Raw genomic sequence first — 20414 nt, forward strand, 5'->3', positions numbered from 1 at the left:
TATTGCCAAGTAAACTTTAAAGGGGTGGTATAATGCCCCTTTTTACAATGTGTAAAATAAGTCTCTGTTGTCCCCAGAGTGTGTCTCTGTTGTGACCCTTTTTGAGGGTCAGTAAAAACGCATAGTTTCGTGTGCGTCCCTTTAAATGCAAATGAGCTGCTGCTCCCGGCACAGAGGGATCCGTTGTAAGATGCCTAGTGACATGATATTGCATTTGTGTTACGTACTGTATTGCATGTGAAAAGACGGATGTGACAGCTTTAGCAGAGCGACAAATGTGCTCGACTACAAAAACTCTTCCTCTTCTCAAAAGGGGCAGGGTTTATGTAATTTTTAGGGTTGGTGATGTCACTAACCCGGGAGGAATGTTGTGTAGTCCCTACCAGCCATTTGTTGTAGTCCTTAAAAAGCAATTTCTTTAAAAGAAATGTATTTATCTTCCTTTGCTTTGAACTTTGAGTGTTGTTACTTTGCAGATGTTGTTTATGCTCAAACAGCAACATTACACACTAACTAAAGTTAGAAAAATAAAAAAGTATACACTTCAGTGGAACATGTACATAGTGTGATGAACAAGCCTGTTTTTTTTTTTTTTTGCAGATGGCAAATGGTTTAAAAAAAAATGTCTAATGCATTGACATTCAACATTTTAAAGTGTTATATTTCTATCTATCTATCTATCTATCTATCTATCTATCTATCTGTCTATCTATCTATATGCATTCTTGATTTTAAATGTGAGTGAGTCTGTGAAATTACAATCCACTTCTCCAGCTCAAAGAAGACACAGAAAGCAAAACGCTCGCTATCATCTCTTCCTGAGTTAATCTATATTCTCCTCTAATACACACGCACTCAAACACAAACACGCATACAGACTAACAAGTACACATTCCATTTGTGCAGTGTCAATAGAGGGAAAACATGCAGGGATAACATCTATTCCACAGTCAGCACAAGTGAGAGGAAATGAATGAATGCGGCAGCCAATAGAGACGGATAATGAAGCTCAGTGGAGCCGAGTCTGAAATGGCATCAGTCAGTCACTTATATTAGTATACTGATTACATCAAACTGAATAATATTATATGGATGCACTTAGTTACATATTCATTGAAGTCACCTATTCAAAGCATTGTGACAGTGTCAAATTTCTCTGTTAATACAATCACTCTTTTTCTTTTTTTCTTTTTTCCCAACCTTTTCATAGACTCTCATAATGAAAGGCTTAGTTACCTGTTTGGTTAGCTGTACATGTTTACACACAATGATTGTTAATGCGTTAAAGCTGAGCTGAAATATCAACATAAATCGAAAAATGCGCAACAAAAACATTTTGACAACTACAGTACATAGCAACATTCAGAGGTCATTTTTTTTTCTATTTTGCTTCTTTTTAAATAAAATAAAATAAACAGCTTAACAATCTGAGTGAAAAGTTGAATTGAAAAATGAAAATAAAAAATCTTATTCTGTTTGCCAATTTTTTTTTTTTAGCCAATTTATTTCTGGGTTAAAGTAAAAAAAACAAAAAAAAAACAATTCCAAGCTTCTCAATGTGGTCTCATGCATGAAATTTGTTTCCCAAATGACAATGACAGCGTTGATTAAATGGTCTGCAAATGAAATTGAAAGGAAAGACACAAGACATTATAAATGAAGGCTTTGGGTACAAGGATGTGACATCTGACAAACACAGCCCAGAAAAAGCTAAGAGAGTGACAGTTCAATTAATAGTCACACTGTGGAAAAACCTCAGATGTTCTAGTTCCCTTGTCAACTCTAGGCAGCATTTGAAAATGTCTCTATTTGAAAATATATAAAATAAATATATATATTAAGTCTAAATGTGAATGCAGGCGGTTTGTTATGGTGATAAGTTAACAAAGTAGGATATGTGTAAATAGGTTAAAAATAGGTTAATATAATGAACTCATATTACAACATAACAAAAATGCTTTCCATGTGTTTTCCCTATAACAAAATGTTAATGTTTGATTGTAATCATAATGCAAAACCTGATACTTATCTAAAAAAAAATCCAAACCTAGACAAAAAGTAGCCTTTTAGAATGTCTAAATATATATCTAAATGCAAAACCTAATAAAAGAAATTGCATTACACAAGTTGTAATTTTTTTAACGCCCCCATCTGGCACTTAAAAAAAAAATAGATTTTAAAGGCCTTCACTATTTTAATCTGAAAATCCGAAATCATTTATTGAAACCTAATTTTTAGAATAAAATCCCCTCACAATTCTAAATAATAATCAAAGAATATTACTGAAAATATAATAAAAATAAAAATAAAGTTTAATTTCAAGGCTGTGAAGATACCAAGGATGACCCAAAAATGATGAGGCTCAGAGGGTTAAATGTATATTTTGGATGTTTTCTTTCAAGTCTGAAAGAATACATGTTATGGAAGCAAAATAGCCAAAAATCACAAAATTGATCAGTGCATGAAAAAGCAATGTTTTCAGACCCCAAGTGGTCCTCAAGTGCATGCCCTTTTGGCCTCTGACTTGATAAGTGCCCTTTTTACATACAATTTTTTATATATATTTTAGTTTATGTTTAAATTTGGCCCGTGACATCAATTCTCAATCGATTCTCAGCGTGTGCCTGACAGCATAGTATTCTTAATATCCCCCAAAAATGTCTGTGACATTTGTGCGACTGAATGTTTTTGCCTGTTGTGTCTTGCCATAAAGGGACAGTTCACCCAAAATGATGTTGTTCCAAACCAGTATGACTTGCTTATTTACTAAAACAAAAAAAGAAAACAAAAAGAAAGAAAGAAATTATTTTCAAAAATGTCTCAAAATGGTTCTGTGCGCACCGTGCCATCTATTACTGCATTTTTCTTTTTTCTTACAGATAAAGTGTGCTGTATATAATGCATTACATTTAGTGATGATTTTGGGTGCTAAATGTAATTTTGAATAAAACAATTGCATAGAAATACATTTGTATCACATTAATCCATTCGAGCAGCACTGGGTACATCTATGTGTTTTCTGGTCTCAATGTCTCCGTTTTATCATAGTGATGGCAGCTGGTGCATAACCTGAATCAGATTAATACTTGTCATTCAGTCATGTTAATTTGCAGACACAGCTTCCATAATTAATTTCAGACTTGACAAATTACTTTGCAGGTGCAATGTAATTGTTTGCATTGACTCTGCCCTTGATTGTGCACTTTTATAGAGACACGCAAATTACATATTGAATCAAGGCAAATCTACACTAACTGACAAGATATCCTATTTTGTATCAATGATTTTTGTGTGCTGTTAAGTTTGCATGTTTTTTATTTATGCAAACCTTTACTAAATCAGGGCCTAAATTATTATTTTTTTCACTATAAACCGTGACACTAAATTATAGCACTGTGCATTTAGTATTTATCATTGCAGTAGGTCAGTAAAGCCTGAATTTTTTTCATTAAAATGCTACTTGTCTTTTCCTAAGCTGATAAATTCAAGGGCATAAATAATACAGAAGTTATTATTAGCAACATCTTGTATAAATTGGGACCCATCTGGCAGACAGATGTGCTTATGGGTGATGTTATATGAACTCCTGCTGAAGCAGGCCTTTCTCAGTGCCCCTTTATTCCCTCTCTGATTCTGCAGCATACGTATATGTGATGACAGGCTCATGTTCAGTTGAGCAGATTTGTTCTGCGGTTTGAAGAAGATGTTTGCTTCTCAGTGCTTGAAACATGGGGCATGTGGTTTGCTGTTGATTTCAGGCTGTCATTGCATTGATGGAAGGCTTTAATGTCTTATTCGGTGCAGCGTGTGTAGCACCAAAGCAAGGAAGCTGGGGAGAACTGTTTATGTAATCCACGCTGAAAAGAGCAGTAGCGCAGAAGAAAAGAAGTGTAATTAAACAACAGAGATGAGAGAAAGAGAAGTTCCCTCAGGTGCTTCACTCAGCAGCCTATGTGAATACACACTTCTTAGATTATGAAAGACAGAAACCAGAAAGAAAGAAAGAAAGAAAGAAAAGGATTGAACCATCTTTATCAAGATGATTGCACCATTATGCATCAGTATCTTTCACAGATTTTAGAATTAATTAAATTCATATTTAATTTTTCAGATTTGCCACATTATTTCTCAGAATTGCAAGTTTATATCTCAAAATTCAGACTTTATAACTCACAGTTGTGAGTTTATAACCACAATTCTGGGAAAAAGTTAGAGATGGCGCAAAAAAATCTGAATTGTTAGATAAAAAGTCACAATTACCTTTTTTATTTTTTATTCAGTGACAGAAACAAGCTTCCATACAAATATAATAATGAAAAAAAAATATATTAAATGAAAAAAAATAAAAATATATGAATTAAATAACTAATGTAAATAGTTTTTTATTAAAAAGACAAAAGAAAACTTCAGAATGATCAGATCAATTAATGCAGATACTCGTGGTGTTACTAATTTACTTACTTTACTAATAGAATGGACATTTTTTTAATATCTACTACTTCCATGGTCATGTGTTCAACTGTTACGTGTTTCCTGACAATGCTATTGTGTGCTTGACGGGCAACTCAGGACAGCTCTTTCAAGACCTTTTATGTCCCAGATACCCAGACAGTACAACAATAGATCCAAGTTCCTCTTGCCATTTAATCAATAGCCTGTTCTTTGTTACCATCCACAAGGAAAATTCACAACGATAATATGTAGCAAATGTCAGCAGTGCAGTTGTGCATAAAAATGCGAAGTCACGCATATTCTGTCAGATAACAGCCACTTGAATTTATCTCATAAATAAATGATGTATTAGACTGGATTTTTAATTAGATCTGCTGCCTGGGACTTGCGATATAAAGAGTCGAGATACAAATTGAATATAGAAGGATGGGAGATTCAGTATAGAGCATCCGTTGTGCGAATGAACAGACATGAGCTACAAATAACTCCAAAAATCCTTTTTTCATTTGCTTTTTTTTTCTCTCTCTCTCTCATCCTATTCTTTTATGTTTCTCCACCCCCGAATGCACGTTATGGAAGGCAGCTTTCATTTTCCTTAACACAAGGTTTTCCCTATCACAATATATTCTTGTTTTCTTCCTTCCTTTATTTGTTTCCATTGATCTTTTTGCATTTTTATAGTTTAGTAAAAGTACTAGTAAAAGCCTTGTTCTGTGCAAGAGATTCCTTTGCTAAAATATAAAGGCAGTATAAAGTATTTTCATGTGCAGTATAAAGTCCCATTAATATTATAAAGACAACATGTTGTTATTTAAATATAACATATCTTATAAAATCCTAAATTAAATAATTCTGGAAGTAATTTTTATTTATTTATTAAAATAGTTATATTTGTTCTGAGAAATGCTGTATAATCATTTTTTCACAAACTATTTGCAATTTAATCATGATTTCTCATTTATAAATTTTATTTTTACTTTTTCAAACTTTTTTCTATCTATCTATCTATCTATCTATTTATCGTATGTATCTTCACTGAAATTTTTAATGAAAAAGAGTTTTTCAGCAGCCACCTGTACTCTCCTGACCCCAATTTGAAAACCCCATCTTTAAATGAACATAATACTGTAAATAAAGTGTATGATTAAAAATGTCAAACTAAGTCAAATAAACCTGTATGTACTGTATATATTACTTCTAACGCCATCTGCTTTCCCATCACTCCATGCATGCATGGGAGAATTGTGCTTGAATATAAAAGACCTAAAAATGTAATTTGTGGCAATCACAAATTACGATTGTGGCAACAATTTTAGAAAACAAACTCGACAGACAGCACACTTTGTTCTCCCCTTTCTCAGTAGACCATGCTATTCTGAACCCAAACAATGCAGCCTCTTTTGACCAGAGAATGCCATCGGCCTCGTCCTATCTTTGGATAGTGGCTGGCTAATGTTCCATGCATCATTAAAGAGGGCAGCAGACCAATGCTCCTGGCACAGATGACCAGAAGAGAGAGGGGGAGATGTGAACTCATTCAGCCCACCATTCAGAGGCCGTCCTCCCTCCATTGATACTGGTGCACAATATTTATGTTTCTGCTCCAAATAGACATGAAAGCAGAACTGAGGACTGAGCCTCAGGGGGCCTGACGCCTCAAGTAAAATCATATTAGGACTTAATCTGATCTAATTCTGTGCCTGTTGATAATACCTATTCACTAGTGCAGGTGCTATAAATACACTGTATTGGGGGAAGGGGGCACTGGGAAGGCCAATGTCTCACTGTTTGTGGTTTGCATAGTTTCATGTAGCCAGATCTCTGATTAAAAAGAGTTCTGGTCCTTATTACAGCTTATTATAGTGAAGAACAGTCTGAGAATGTCTGACCGACTTCGTTTGCTTTACTATAACAAAAAAAGAGGGAATATATATATATATATATATATATATATATATATATATATATATATATATATTAGTAATAACAGTAAATTAAGCATAATTACATGCAACTAACCCCAAACCAAACCCTAATCCTAACCCTATACTAAGTACATCTACTTAACTAATATTACTCGGTACTTGTATGTACAATTACACAAGGACACTTTAAAATTGTGTAACCATATGTTACAATGTTCTGATGTCTACATTTAAATTTTAATTTACATGCCTAAACTTGTAGCATTTAAAAAGCTTCATTTTAGTTTTTATTTGTTTTTTAAATCAAAATGGAATATTAAGATTAATTTTTAAGATATGATAAATGTTGGCAAATCCTTAAAAAGCACTTGCTGAATCTGGTAACTTGTAAACATAACTGTTTGCAGATGGACCGAGTAAAAAAAATAAATAAAAAAATAAATGCGTGCCCTGACCTGCACAAGGCCAGCCAATCAGATAATAGCTTGCCAGATTGTGAAAGTACTTTCCAGGTTTGTGTCCAATATGCATCAGACGGTCAGTAAGTGGACTGTGGGTGGTCCGTGGGTGTGCCGTCTGTGGCTGAGACTATGTTAGGGATGACAAGAGCATAGAAATGCACAGAAAAACTGCAAAACAAGATCTATTTTTTATTTTATTTTATTTTATTTTTGAATGAAAGGATGAGCAAGCCACTGAGCCAAATACTGGGTAGGGATATGCATAAATGAAATACTTTGCTCAGATTTACTCTTATACAGAAGCTAGAGTAATGCAGCCAGGAAGTAGCCTACATTACATCAGCTCACTAAGTTTTTTTTTTTTTTTTACATTTATGCACTTATGTAAGCTTATAATATGAAAAAAAAAAAACATTTAGGAATAGATTGTGCGTAAGAGTTAATGTATGTATTCATATTTTCAAAAAGTAAAGCAACGTAACCCTCGAGGCGCCCTGCATGATGAATCATTCTAGTGGAATGGGCCATCATCCTGAAAATTACTTCCCCTCATGCTTCTTTTCATCTCTCTGGTGAGAATCCATACTATCAAAGTCTTGAAGCAGTCCTTGCAAAGCACTGTCTTTGATTTAATTAGTTTAAGCCCCAAATTAAGCAATTAGGCAATAAACAGGAAACAAGTATTGCATGGGTTGAGTAGCACGTACATTACAGTAAATGTCACAAGGTCACTTAAGAGTTACCAGAAATATTTTATGACTGAACTCAGCAGACCATTAACACAAGCTCACTATAGCTCACTGAAGCAGGCAGACACATATGCCTATTTGGCAGTTTCAGACAGGCTTACACCATTATGACTGGCTAACACAACACAAGAAATTAATACGACTCAGGCCGACACCATTAAGACTAGCAAAAGCACTCATGCAAGTTAATGCTGCATATAAATGACTCCACAATGGCACTAACGGTCCTCTGTACTTGTAGGAATGTTTGCATGTCTGAAATACACTACATGGCTTGAGGCGACATCAGTTTATATTACCACGGATGGCCAAATATTTCGCTGACTAGGTTATCAATTAACAATTGGTGAAGTGTGGAGTGAAATATTTTAGTCAAACATCTTCATTGTTGTCATGGGGTTCACTTCAACTGCAGTGGCTGTGAGTCCTGCAAAAGCAAAGAGGGCCAGCGCAACAAAGAATGATTCCAGTTTAAGAAATCAAGTTCACAATTTGTCATATGGATGAAGTGCATCTCAAATGACATAAATTAACTTTGACATTAATGCTGTCATTTTTATTACATTTATAGAATTGTATTATTTTATCTTAATGTATTTACTTATTTTTATTTATAAATACATTTAATACATGCATATACACACATATATATATATATATATATATATATATACACACACACTACTGAAAAATGTGGGGTTGGTAATGGTATATAATGTTTTTGAAAGACATTATGCTCACGAATGCTGAATTTAGTATATTTACAAAGTAACCATGACAACTAAGGGTGGCAGGAACATAGGAACAAAAACAAGCAAACTAAACGTCCATAAAGAAAATGAAAGTGAAAAAAAGCCAAAACGTGACCACTCCCCTCATCCGGAAGGCAGCTCCTGATGCCGGAACAAGTCCAGTATATGCGGAGGTAGAAGGAGGAAGAGGTCTTCACAAAGGGAGTGTCAGGGCAGGTGGCAGGAGAGTGTACCAAGGCGGATCAGATGGTGGGAGGAGCCAGGGCCAGACCGCCAGTGACTGAGCCAAGATATCTGGATACTCGGGCGAAGCTGAGGCAATGTCAGGACTGGACGAGACCGCAGGATCTGGAGGCCAAGGCAGAGCAGCAGCGACAGGCACCTGAGGTGGAACCAGGGTACCAGAGGACTGGGGCGACTCATGTGCGACCGAGGACCAGGGCAGAGCCGGAGGGAAGGCGGAGCCTATCGAATCCTTAGGGGGGGAGAGACGACGTGCAGCGAAAGGCCCGGAAGTCCATGGCGCAGGCAGAGCAACGTCTGACCAAGTTGCAGCCGGGGGGACGAGGGAGCCCGGTGGAGTTGTGAGGACAACGGTCCCAGGTGAAGCCAAGGGGGCAAGGAGCCAAGGTGGAGCCAACTGGTTAACGGCCAAGGTGGAGTAACAGGATCAAAAGCTTGAGACGAAGCCAGGGTATCCACTTTCAAAGGCAGAGCTGGTGGCCAAAAGATCCACGATAAATCCAACTTGAAGGGTGGAACCAATAGAGGAGGAGACGAGGGACTGGAGAGAGCCAACAAATTTGGGTAGAAGGACTGACTGGCTTGGGCAGAGGAGGCAGGAGTGGGAGGCATGGCAGGAGTTTCATCAATGGCATAGTCTTTGCACTGGGCAACGAAACAGTCCTGATGCTGAGCAATGCCCCATGCTTAGTGATGATCGGAACCAGCAGCAATGAAGATATGAAGATTGGGGGTGAAACAGATTTGGGACTGCCTGGGATCAGTGGTGGGAGATCATCCTCTTCTAACTCCACTAAAATCCCCACAGGCTCTGACTCCGTAGCGGGCGTCGACACTGGCTCTTTGTCTGTGCTGGGTATCAGCTCCGGCATAGGGTCTGTGGTGGGCTCAGGTTCTGTCACCGCGGTGAGGGTGGGCTGTGTGTCTGCAGTGGCCATAAGAGATTTCATTAACTGGGGGTAGACGCACTGTAGACATCTGAGGATGGCTTCTCTCCATGTTCCTCTTCCCAAATCAGGTTAGTTGAGGTGGCTGTAATAGTTCGCTCCAATCCAGTAGAGCGATTTCAGCTTCTCGTCATCAAAGTGAGAGCACTGGGAGAGATGGCAGAATAAACTTGGCTGCATGATCCATTATAAATCCTTTCCTAGTCTGGTGTTCTGTCACAAGTTAGTTCTCAAAGATGAAGATGAGAGTAGTCATACTTCAAATAGAGAGTAGTCATACTTCTAATAGTCAAGCAAACTTTAATAAAATAACATAAAAATCAATGTAACAATATGTGACGCAATATAAACGACACCAGATAATGAACAGATATTAACTGAAGGGCTTAAAGGGTAACTAAACCCCTGGTCAGAACCTGACTCCACCCATTGGCAATATTTGAAAAATGCTGGAAAAGTGGGCAGACCCAAGCAGAGATAGAGGGGACGAACCGAGAGCGGGGCACCTGGGCACCTGAGACCCGCAGTGACGGATTAATTGACAGCTGCTGTCAGACTCTAAAATGGAGAGTGACTCACAGGGTCGCAAGACGACGTAAAGTACATGCATCTAATGAGTTTTATCGAGTTGTGGGCATATACATTTTTTGCCGCTATGTGAAAAAATCCAGCAAAATGCGCCGCCGCGTTTGTCGACCCCAGAGGATTAATTTTAGCCTAACCATAAATTATGATTAAAATATATATGATCACTCACATCAAGACGCCGCTTGCGGTGGTGGAGTCCATGCAGGAGGAGCAGCGTTTGGCACTGTGTCGTTTTTCAGCGAGAGCTGTGTGGAGAAGCCCATTTCCACCTCTTTTGCGTTGGAGAAGCAATCCCGTGTAAAATGCAGGTTGCACACTTGAGCTCTAGGCGGGAACTTGTGGTCTTCCAGGCCAAGTGCATGCAACCACTGGCGCCTAATTTCCAAGTCTGCTGGAAAGCTATGCAGTCCAGCAGTGTTGTTGCAACCAGCAACACTACACCTGCGTACCCTCCTGACCACTGTACTAAATACAGATAAATCTATGCTAACTTGAAGCTATCCTAACTGATGCAATACTATGCGTGGTAGCTCATACCAAGGGCAAACTGGCAGTTCCAGTAGTAGGAAACTTAAGTATAAACTTTAATTTAATAATCACCTCAAATAGAATTTATACCTGTATGCTATTATAATGTAGCAACATTGGACTATGGATGGATGATTTAGCTGCGGGCGCCGTCTTCTGGTCAAACGCAGGACTTTGTTCGGCGCATGACTCTCATAATGCATTATAGGTATTCTCTAGCCATTGGGCATTCATCTGTTGTACACTCATAGTTGCGATGCATTGTGGGATTGAATGAGTGCACTCGATAACGTCCACTGTGGTTTTGGACACCACTATAAATGGCTGTCCCCTCAAATTGAGCCATATTTAAGGGTATAGGGGGACATTTTAGACAGCCCATGACAACTAATGATGGCATAGGAACAAAGACAAGCAAATTAAAATGTCCATAAAGAAAATGAACATGAAACAAAGTAATATTGTGAAATATTATTACAATTTAAAATAACTGTTTTCTGTTTTTTTTATATTTTAAAATGAAATTAATTCCTGTGATGGCAGAGCTGAATTTTCACCAGCTATTACTCCAGTCTTCACTCTTCAGTGTCACATGACCCTTCAGAAATAGGATAGGGGCGTCACCACTTTTGAATAAGAAACAATATCAAGACTATAAAACTCCTCAAAAAACGCGCACACACTCAAACCTGACTGCACATCACATTTTTGACTTTATTGATTCTGCTTTTATTCCGGAGTCCCTTTTATTTTATTGCTCCGGAGTCGCATATCAGTCACAAAATGCGCCACGGGGAAGAAAAAAACATCCATAGCCTAAGTCGCACTGGACTAAGTCGCATTTTTTTAGAAATGTATTTCACAAAAAATAAATAATTTTTTTTTACAGACAGTTCTCCGTTACGGACGTGAGCGCTCTAAAGCGGCACTAAAATAATGTTTTAAAACTTTCACAGAGACCTCAAACTGAAAGCACAAAGCCTGTCTTTAAATTTAATTTCGTTTTGTATTAATTGTATCTTAATTTTAATCGATGTTTCATCAACAAATTGTCTGGATTTAATAAGAAGTAGCCTAAATATAGGCTATTAGAAAATAAATAATCAGGATACGGAGGCGCTGGCGAACCTCAGCGTAGGCCTATAAGGTAGCCTATTGCCTCACAGACCTGAGACATATAGATAGCTTGAAATGTCTACTTTTAAGCAGAACAATTCAAAACGAAAGAAAACAGACTGCGCTGCTTATGTAATTCGTATGAAATGTGCATTTCTCTCTGGCGCTGCGAAGATCGCGAGTCGTCAACTTCATCTGTCTAGCCGACACTGACATAAAAAATAACTGTTTTATTAGTAAACAATTAAAATGTCTCCTGCTATATTTTACATATTTGCCTGTTCCTTACAAAACACTGACAGTGGGGTTTTTGACGTTTTTTTTTTTTTTTTTGAGCAGCTGCGGACAAATTCTTTCGACACACACACACACACACAATATTACGTAACACTCTGCGCTTATGTTTTAAAAAGATAATTTAACATATAAATAACAATTTTTAAATAGCCCACTTAAAGTGTTTATTACAAATAAATGACTAAATGCTAAAAATTTATACATTTTAATGAACAAACATATGCGTTGCATTTACAATTCTGTGAAAACAGGGGGTGCTGCAGCACCCCCAGCACCCCCACTTCCCGCGGCCCTGTAAACCAATGAAGACGGAGAACGTGAGTGAGCGCTGTGTGATCAGGAGGTGCTGCCTCTCTTCTTCAGGCGCTGGTGTTCTCAGCGCCGCCCGTCAAAATAAAAGTCCCGCTTCCAACACATCGGCCAATCAAAAAAACATATCGGCATATGACAAATGCCAAATATTGATATATCGGTCTACCACTAGATTGGACTGATTGGAATCAACCATTTGGACTTTTGACTCGAAGCCTTAGTTCATGAGATATGAACTCACAGTAGGCTACTGGATTTAATCTACTTTCAAAGTTTTTAAAAGATCATTCTTTCTCATGTAGGCCTCACATTAATAAAAATTCAAAGATGTGTAATATCTGATTTGCTGGGGTATGAAATTGCAAAAAGGGAGAATGGAGAGCCTTTATAGAGCATAAATCGTGCCAGTGAACAGATGACATGAGCCATAAATAACTGAATTGTTTCTCATTGGCTTTTTTTTTCCAACTTTCATCCCCTTTTATTTTCCCCCAAAGGTTATTGGGGACAGCTTTCATTTTTTGTAAAAAAAATAAAAATAAAAAGGGGTTTGCCAGGGGCTGGACACAAACAATCCATGCACACACATGGAAGGAGGTATTCACAGAAATACACACACACAAACACAGCTCCATGTCAGAAGCCAAAGGGCATCTGTCTGCCTGTCTGGCCAAGTTTTGTGGCTCTCAGAAGAAAAAGGAAGAGAAATGTTAATAAAGGCCTTGAGCCCTATAGTGTGAGGTCTGAGAGGCCCTGAGACCACTACTGAGTTACATCTCACTGCTGAAAGCAATAGAAACAGTATATAAAAAAAGCACCTTTTATACAAAAAATTTGCTATTATGGCATTCCTGGAGAAGTTGCATAGTTTTATGTAATGTTATGTCTAATCCATGTTATGTCTTAGCCATTTCTGTCTAATCACAGGCCAAGTGTATAAACAAATATTTACCCAATGACCATGACACATAAAATTTGACATGTAATAAGAACATTACATTGGGAGTCTTTCGATATGACAGTTAGATAATAATGCAAAGTGAACGAATGTAACATATAGTTAGAAACCACTTACTTAAACAGAATTGTTCTTGTTTAAAAAGGAAAAATCAAAGTGGCAAATTTTGTTGTAAGAAAAATGAAAAGCTAAAATGGTTGTTTCTTGACACAAGTACAGTATTATGAGGTAAAATATGATTGATTTCACAAACCAAACCTTTCATACTATAATTATTATTATTATTTTGCCATGTGAAGCTGAAGTGTGTGTGTGTGTGTGTGTGTGTGTGTGTGTGTGTGTGTGTGTGTGTGTGTGTGTGTGTGTGTGTGTGTGTGTGTGTGTGTGTGTGTGTGTGTGTGTGTGTGTGTGTGTGTGTGTGTGTGTGTGTGTGTGTGTGTGTGTGTGTGTGTGTGTGTGTGTGTGTGTGTGTGTGTGTGTGTGTGTGTGTGTGTGTGTGTGTGTAGGCAGACAGTGGGTCAGAGCGATGAAGGGTTTGGTTGTTGGTATGGATAGCATGTTGACTCAGCACTGAGTTATATATTCTGCAGCTGTTATGATCTGGTGAATGTCTTTCTAAGGAAGAGACTCTCCAGCCATTCAATACACACTCCTTTTGCCAACAATTACTAATACATCACAGCCTTAGACACTCCAGAGTGCAGTAGCCATGACAAACATGAAAGCTCTCCATGGCAATTTCCTGAGGAGCAACGCTTTAAATTCTTACAACATTAAATATATATATATATATATATATATATATATATACCTTCACTTTAAATTGTCCGGAATGTATTGTTGATAAGTATTTACCAACTACAGCCTGATTAACAGGTGCTTTACAGTACAGCATTTCAACAGGTTTCAACATTGTAGATGTAACCTGTTGTCGTTGAATAATGTAAGACTAGATCCATCTGTTATTTTTTCTTTCTTATCTGTTTAATGGGGGAAATACCAACAACAACATGATACCCAAGTGAAACGTGTTCTTCTCTCAATCGCCACTGCTGTTCCTAGGACAACATTCCTACAGTCTCTTTCCCTCATTCTAAACCCTGTTCCTAAAATCACAGTCAAGGGTGGAGCTTATTGGATGGTGGCAACTGGATAAAGCCTATATCAATTGGAAAATGGCCAGAAATTGTTCATGACTGACTTATTTATTAAAATAAAATTACATAGGCCTATATATCTTATATATCTATATATCTAAGCTTTCCTATAGCTCAGTGGTAAGAGCATTGCGTTAACAACGCAAGGTTGTGGGTTCGATCCCAGGGGATTGCACATACCTATGTATAAATGTATAGGATAATGCAATGTAAGTCGCTTTGGATAAAAGCGTCTGCCAAATGCATAAAAAAAAGTAAATATATTCCATATGTACATATATGTTTGCTTGTACATGTACATGAATTAATCGCGTTAAATGCTGTGTGATTATGGAAGTGTTTATTGTGCTGTAGGTACCTAGAAATAGCTCAAGTGCAATAGTCTACCCTTCCAAAAAAATACCATGGTAGCAGGCCCCAAGCATTCACAAATATACTTGCTAACTTAGTATTAGCCACCATCAAAAAAATTAAAGAGTTAATTGCCGGGCCATTTGATGTCACAAAATGTTTGCAGAGAATATTTCACATTCATTGATTTTATTAAGATTTTATTAAGATTAAAATCAAAGATTAAAACCTGTGGAGGTGAGGACAACTTTTATTTATTTATTTTTTAAAACAAAAATTAATCCCTTTAGCTAAAAATGTGATAAAAAATGATCTGGAGAAATATGTTTAAAATGAATGTTGGTTATGGGAACCATATGGGAACACAATTATGATGTCTGGCAATATACATTTGGTCAATTTTAAAATTCTGTGAAAATTATTAATCATATCTCATAATTGGTCAAGCTTTTTTTTTATCATGAAAATGATCATATAATGCAAAAGTGTGTTGTTGAGTGATATTGGTTTGATTTAAAATATATATATATTGTCCTCATTCTGGTTTGTCTCCCTTATTTCTGTGTGTGTGCCTGTCTATCCAACCAACCTCTCAACATGAATGTGGTATAAATGCACAACCAAACTTTAGTTATTAACAAAAGTTAATAGCTAAATATTTGGTGACATTGAAATTGAAATTAATCTGATGCTATTCAACAAAGATTAAAATTCGCAGCCTACCAACCGACCTCTGAATTTACGGTTTTAGAGTAGCCTAACAATAATGGTATTTTCGCGTAAACTGTGGTTACCATGGTAAATGTTTGTAAGGATAATAATGCCGTTCAACTTGCCTGAGGTCGTGCACAGCGAATCTTCTGTCACAGCAGCATCCCATCCGATCTCAATGAAACATTGTGCGTGTGGAAATCCTGATGACAGCCGCTATTTACGAAGCGTTTCTCAATGGACTTGTTTTAGAAATCATCTTTTTAACGCTATAACATCCAGTCAGTGTCAGACGGAGCATCGCTATAAAGCGCCTCGCTTTCATCTAATGTTTGGGTAATCTATTAGCCTGATTCCAACGTGTAACACGTAAACCCTAGAACAATCTTGTCAAAAATACCTTCATATTACTCGCGTAGAAAACTTACCTTGACAACTTGTCCAGCTTTAATATTCCATTGAACGCTTGTGATTGCATTTGAGTCCGCGATATAGAGAACTTTCTGAGCGACTGAGTTGATGAAAGCCTTTCTGTCTCTGTTCAAGCACAAATGCGCTCTCTCTCTCTCTCTCTCTCTCTCTCTCTCTCTCTCTCTCTCTCTCTCTCTCTCTCTCTCTCTCTCTCTCTCTCTCTCTCATATCAGGGGTTCAGTCAGTAGAGATGCGTTGCATGCTGCTACTACTGATGTGGTCCGACCAATGAACTATTTATGAAATCAATCTACTTGAGATTAATTATAAAACAGAACAGAAGAGCAATTATTTAATGGACTAAAACATTAAAACATGGAGGGATAGGTAACCTTTTTAATTCAGTGAAAATATGACATTCATAACTTTTATAACAATGAGTGAGTTGAATAGCCTACGTAAATGTGAATTTGGTGACATTTCCGCAAAACAACCTGTAGCCTCCTCTGTATGAAATTAACGTTAATTGTTATCGTTGTTGTTTGCGAGTGACAAGTTGATCCCGCCCTTGTGCCAGTAAACACGTCTTCAAAGAAGTTATTTTGATTAAAAATAAAAACGGCATGGAACAGAAAGTGCAAAAGTCTTTTCTTCACTATTGTGACGTAAATCAAAGTCCCTTTCAAGGAAAATCTGTTCACTTGGCGGACATATTTGCAACGCCTCCAGGCAGCTATTTCGGGCATCCAAACCTTTAGTCTACTTTATTGTATTTGAAATATATTCCCTTTTTCAGTAGTAGCCTACATTGCAAATATAGCCTACTAACAATTTTTATTTTTTTATCTTTAAATAAATTAAAAGTATATTAGCATATGCTTTTACCTATCTTCACAATAGGCTACAACTTTTAACACACTTTAAAATAATTATACTTTAGTATATTGAAATGATCATTGTAACAATGTATTTAAAGTATACTTTCAAAATACATTATAGTATACAATAGTATTTTGTACAAAGTATAACCAAGTATTATTTGTCTATAGATTCTGAAGTGCACATTCAATGGACACTTTACTATCCCATGAGGCCATGGGAGGGGATTTATGAATGGATGCTTTTAGGTCACATGATAATGACAACATGGCGGATGCAGTACGTCCGAATTACATTCTACACACATTCATACTATAGAACATACTTTTTTAATGGTCGCAAAGTTAGTTCAAATTCAAATGTAGTAGGCTACCTACTGAGACAGTACGCGATTTCACGATTTTCTCTTTTACTTAGAAGGCGGGACGTATTCCCCCATATTGCACATTGCAGTTTCTCCAATTCATAAGTAATAGCAGTGAACTTTCTTTCTATATATATATAGTCTTCGCGTATATCCAAAGTGAAATGGCTTCTCAGACGAGAAAAATAGTGGGCAGGATTTGATTTTTGGATTGTTGGATTATCGTGGTTTGCTATATAGCTTTGATCTCATGTGTGACAGGTTTTCCCGCCCCCATGCCAGTAAACACGTCATCAGATGTCACTGCAAGAGAGAGGGGAAGTTATTTGTAATAAAGTTTATGAGGGCAAATTTTAAAAGCATAATGATGTGCACGATAAATCATTTATAGTAAATTACAATAGGCCTATACCATATAAAAAATAAATTAAAAAAATGTCAATTTTTATTTCATGGTGACTTTAAAGATGCCTCATATAAAGTGTGACAGAAGTATTTGGAAATTTCCAGAGTGTTGAATTTCTTGGAACTGGTGATATCTCATCATTGGTTAACATTTTGACGGTCAAGCCTATTAGTTCATTCAGGATGCAATGGTTTTTTGCCAAGGGAACCAGCTTTGCACTGAACTAGTTATTTTTATACATCTACAAGCTCGTATAGCATAAAATAAACATCCCCTTAATCCTCTTCACTTTGATGGATTCACAAAAGTCCATGGTTGACCTTTAAAATTTATGGTGTGAGTGGTCGTGCACATGATAACACTAAAAACTCAAAACCTTTGGCAGGCCACAGATACTTTTTCCAATGGGAGGAAAAAATTATCCCACAAGATAAATTCACTCCAGTAGAGATGCCAAAATAAATCAGTGGTAAAAAGAAGCATGAGCAGTTTGAACAGAAGTCATTGCATAATTGTTATTGATTGGTTCAAAATTGATTATTCTGTTTTCCAGCACTCAGACTGCAGTCATGGTAATTTGTCAGACATCAAATATAAGAGAATAACCAAGAGTCTCTACAAAATATAGCTGTAATTAGCTGTACTAAGTATTCATCAAGTCCAGAAGTTTTTGAGAAGAGACTTTTCATTTGATAAACTGAATAAGGGGGGTGACAATATACCATACTCAACAAAAAAAGAAATGTCCTCTCACTTTCAACTTCTTTTATTTCCAACAAATGTCTTAACATGTGTAAAGATTTGTATGAACATACAATATTCTACAATTTGATGAACAGAAATGGAATAATGAGTCCCTGAACAAAGGGGGCAGGGGTCCAAATAAAAAGTAGCAGTCAGTATCTGGTTAAGTACTACACTGCCATGTGTTGGCAGTTAATTAAATGTAGGCCTACATGCGTTTTACCATTTTAATCCAATTACAGTAATAGGCTACTGTACCTGAAAGTGTAATTCAGTTTCTAGTTCAGAAAGTAACAGTTTTGTCTAGCTGAATGCACTTGTGTCACACTGAGCTTTTTAGGTAAAATTAAAAATGACTGAAAAGTCAATACTGTAGTACACAAAAAAAATGAAGATTTTTATTTATAGAGTACATTTATTTTGAAGAAATGTGTTACACGTAAACTAAAAATTCACCGTAGTGTCACGGGGTGGTTGCAGGAAGGCAGACGGAGACGAGGATATTTACAAAAACGAAGGTTTAGTGTAATGAAACAGGACAGCAGAACAGGTTGCAACACACACTAAATATAACGGAGATCTGACGAAGATTGACTGAACAGACTGAAACACAGATGACACAGATTAACAGAACACAGGTGATACAGGTGACAATGATGACTAAACAGGTGATACAACTGAACTGATCATGACAGTAATCATAGAAACAAAGGAGTGGTGGGAAAAGAACAAAGGAAAACAGGAACAAATCAAAACACAAACTGAAAGTCCAAACAAGCACTGACACGTGACAAGTAGTTTGGTCAATTTAAAACACGCTTTATTATGTCTTCCCCTAACACCACCACACATTCTTACATATTGCTCTTCCAACAAGCGCAACTGTGGATTTTCAGATTATGTGTAACACATTTCTACAAAAATAAATGTACTATAAATACAAATGCATTTTTATAGTACTGCTAGCTGTTGCTGTTTAGGGTTGTGGCATTCCTCTAAATTCAAAAATGTTAGTGGTGTTGAGCAAACTCAATATATATGATTCCAAACTTGATTAGTAAGATTGTGATTCTTAGCTGGCCATTTGCCAATATAACAGACATAAACATTCCATGTCATATATTTATGAAATATACAGTTAATGCATGTGTGACAGAAGTGTGACTAATGCAAGAATGACAACAGAATGAGTCATTTTGCATGTGATGGCTCACATGATGAAAGAATGTTTAGAAGTTGTAAAGAGTTTGACAATTTCACTAAGAATCAACTCATCGGTTTTAGTTATGTGCAAACTGTAGACAATTGTACTTACTCTTTTGCACACGTACCAAAACACATGGAATGTGCTCAAATCAATAAGAAATACAAGTCTGATGTGAACAAAAGTTTATTGTTTTGAGAGAAAAAAACTAATTCAAGAATTGAGCCAAAGTGTAATTCAGTTCATTATGCGCCGTCCTGAATACTTGATTCTGACTGTCAGTTAGCAATCTGAACGCTAAATCCCGTGTATACATTCTGAGATTGAACATTGGTTTTAAAGTTATCTTGACTCAATAGTCAAAATCTTGGATCTTTATTATATTTTCTGTGCTGATTGTGGGAGTATTTAAATATACAGTGCAGAGTAGGAAGCTTATTGGTTGCTGAAAATGTCCAAAAATATATTATTACAATTCAATGTACAATAAAATAATGTGTTGAGCTTTGAATTGTGAGAAAATCTGCTGAGCTTTCTGCAGAACTCTGTTATGAGTCATGATTCATCAGCACATATCCGTTCTCACTTCCCAGTATTGCTTATTTCTCTGGAAAGGCACTATGCCATGCGGGAATATGCACATTTGGTAAAATTCCCATAATGCCATAAATCTGTCAGAAATGAAGTAAATTTTGTCCAGAATTGGCTCATCAACTACTTGTTTGTTTTACTTTTTATTCTGGAACTTTTATAGCATGATACATTTTGTATGAAGCAATCATTTTCAAATATGGATATACTGTACACACTGACAGAATTCTGTCTTTGTCAGTCCCCTGACTGATATTTTGCAATAAAG

The 20414-nt window shown here is 36.6% G+C and overlaps 1 protein-coding gene across 3 annotated transcripts in view; it reads right to left on the reverse strand.

Moving 5' to 3' along the window:
* The window catches only part of chst15 (carbohydrate (N-acetylgalactosamine 4-sulfate 6-O) sulfotransferase 15), a 28774-nt gene extending 12672 nt beyond the window's left edge, over nt 1–16102 (reverse strand). Inside the window, exons 1-2 of one of the 3 annotated variants that reach the window (XM_082142227.1) lie at nt 15976–16079; nt 15673–15816 (exon numbers count right to left, since the gene is read on the reverse strand). The gene's annotated coding sequence lies outside the window, so the exon portion shown is untranslated. Of the gene's footprint in view, nt 1–15672 lie in introns of all 3 variants that reach the window. The other 2 variants (XM_082142225.1, XM_082142226.1) reach the window with 2 other exon arrangements.
* Nucleotides 16103–20414: the final 4312 nt, after the last annotated feature.

The sequence above is a fragment of the Leuciscus leuciscus genome (genome assembly GCF_965113295.1).
Source record: "Leuciscus leuciscus genome assembly, chromosome: 17".
NCBI classification, from domain to species: domain Eukaryota; kingdom Metazoa; phylum Chordata; class Actinopteri; order Cypriniformes; family Leuciscidae; genus Leuciscus; species Leuciscus leuciscus.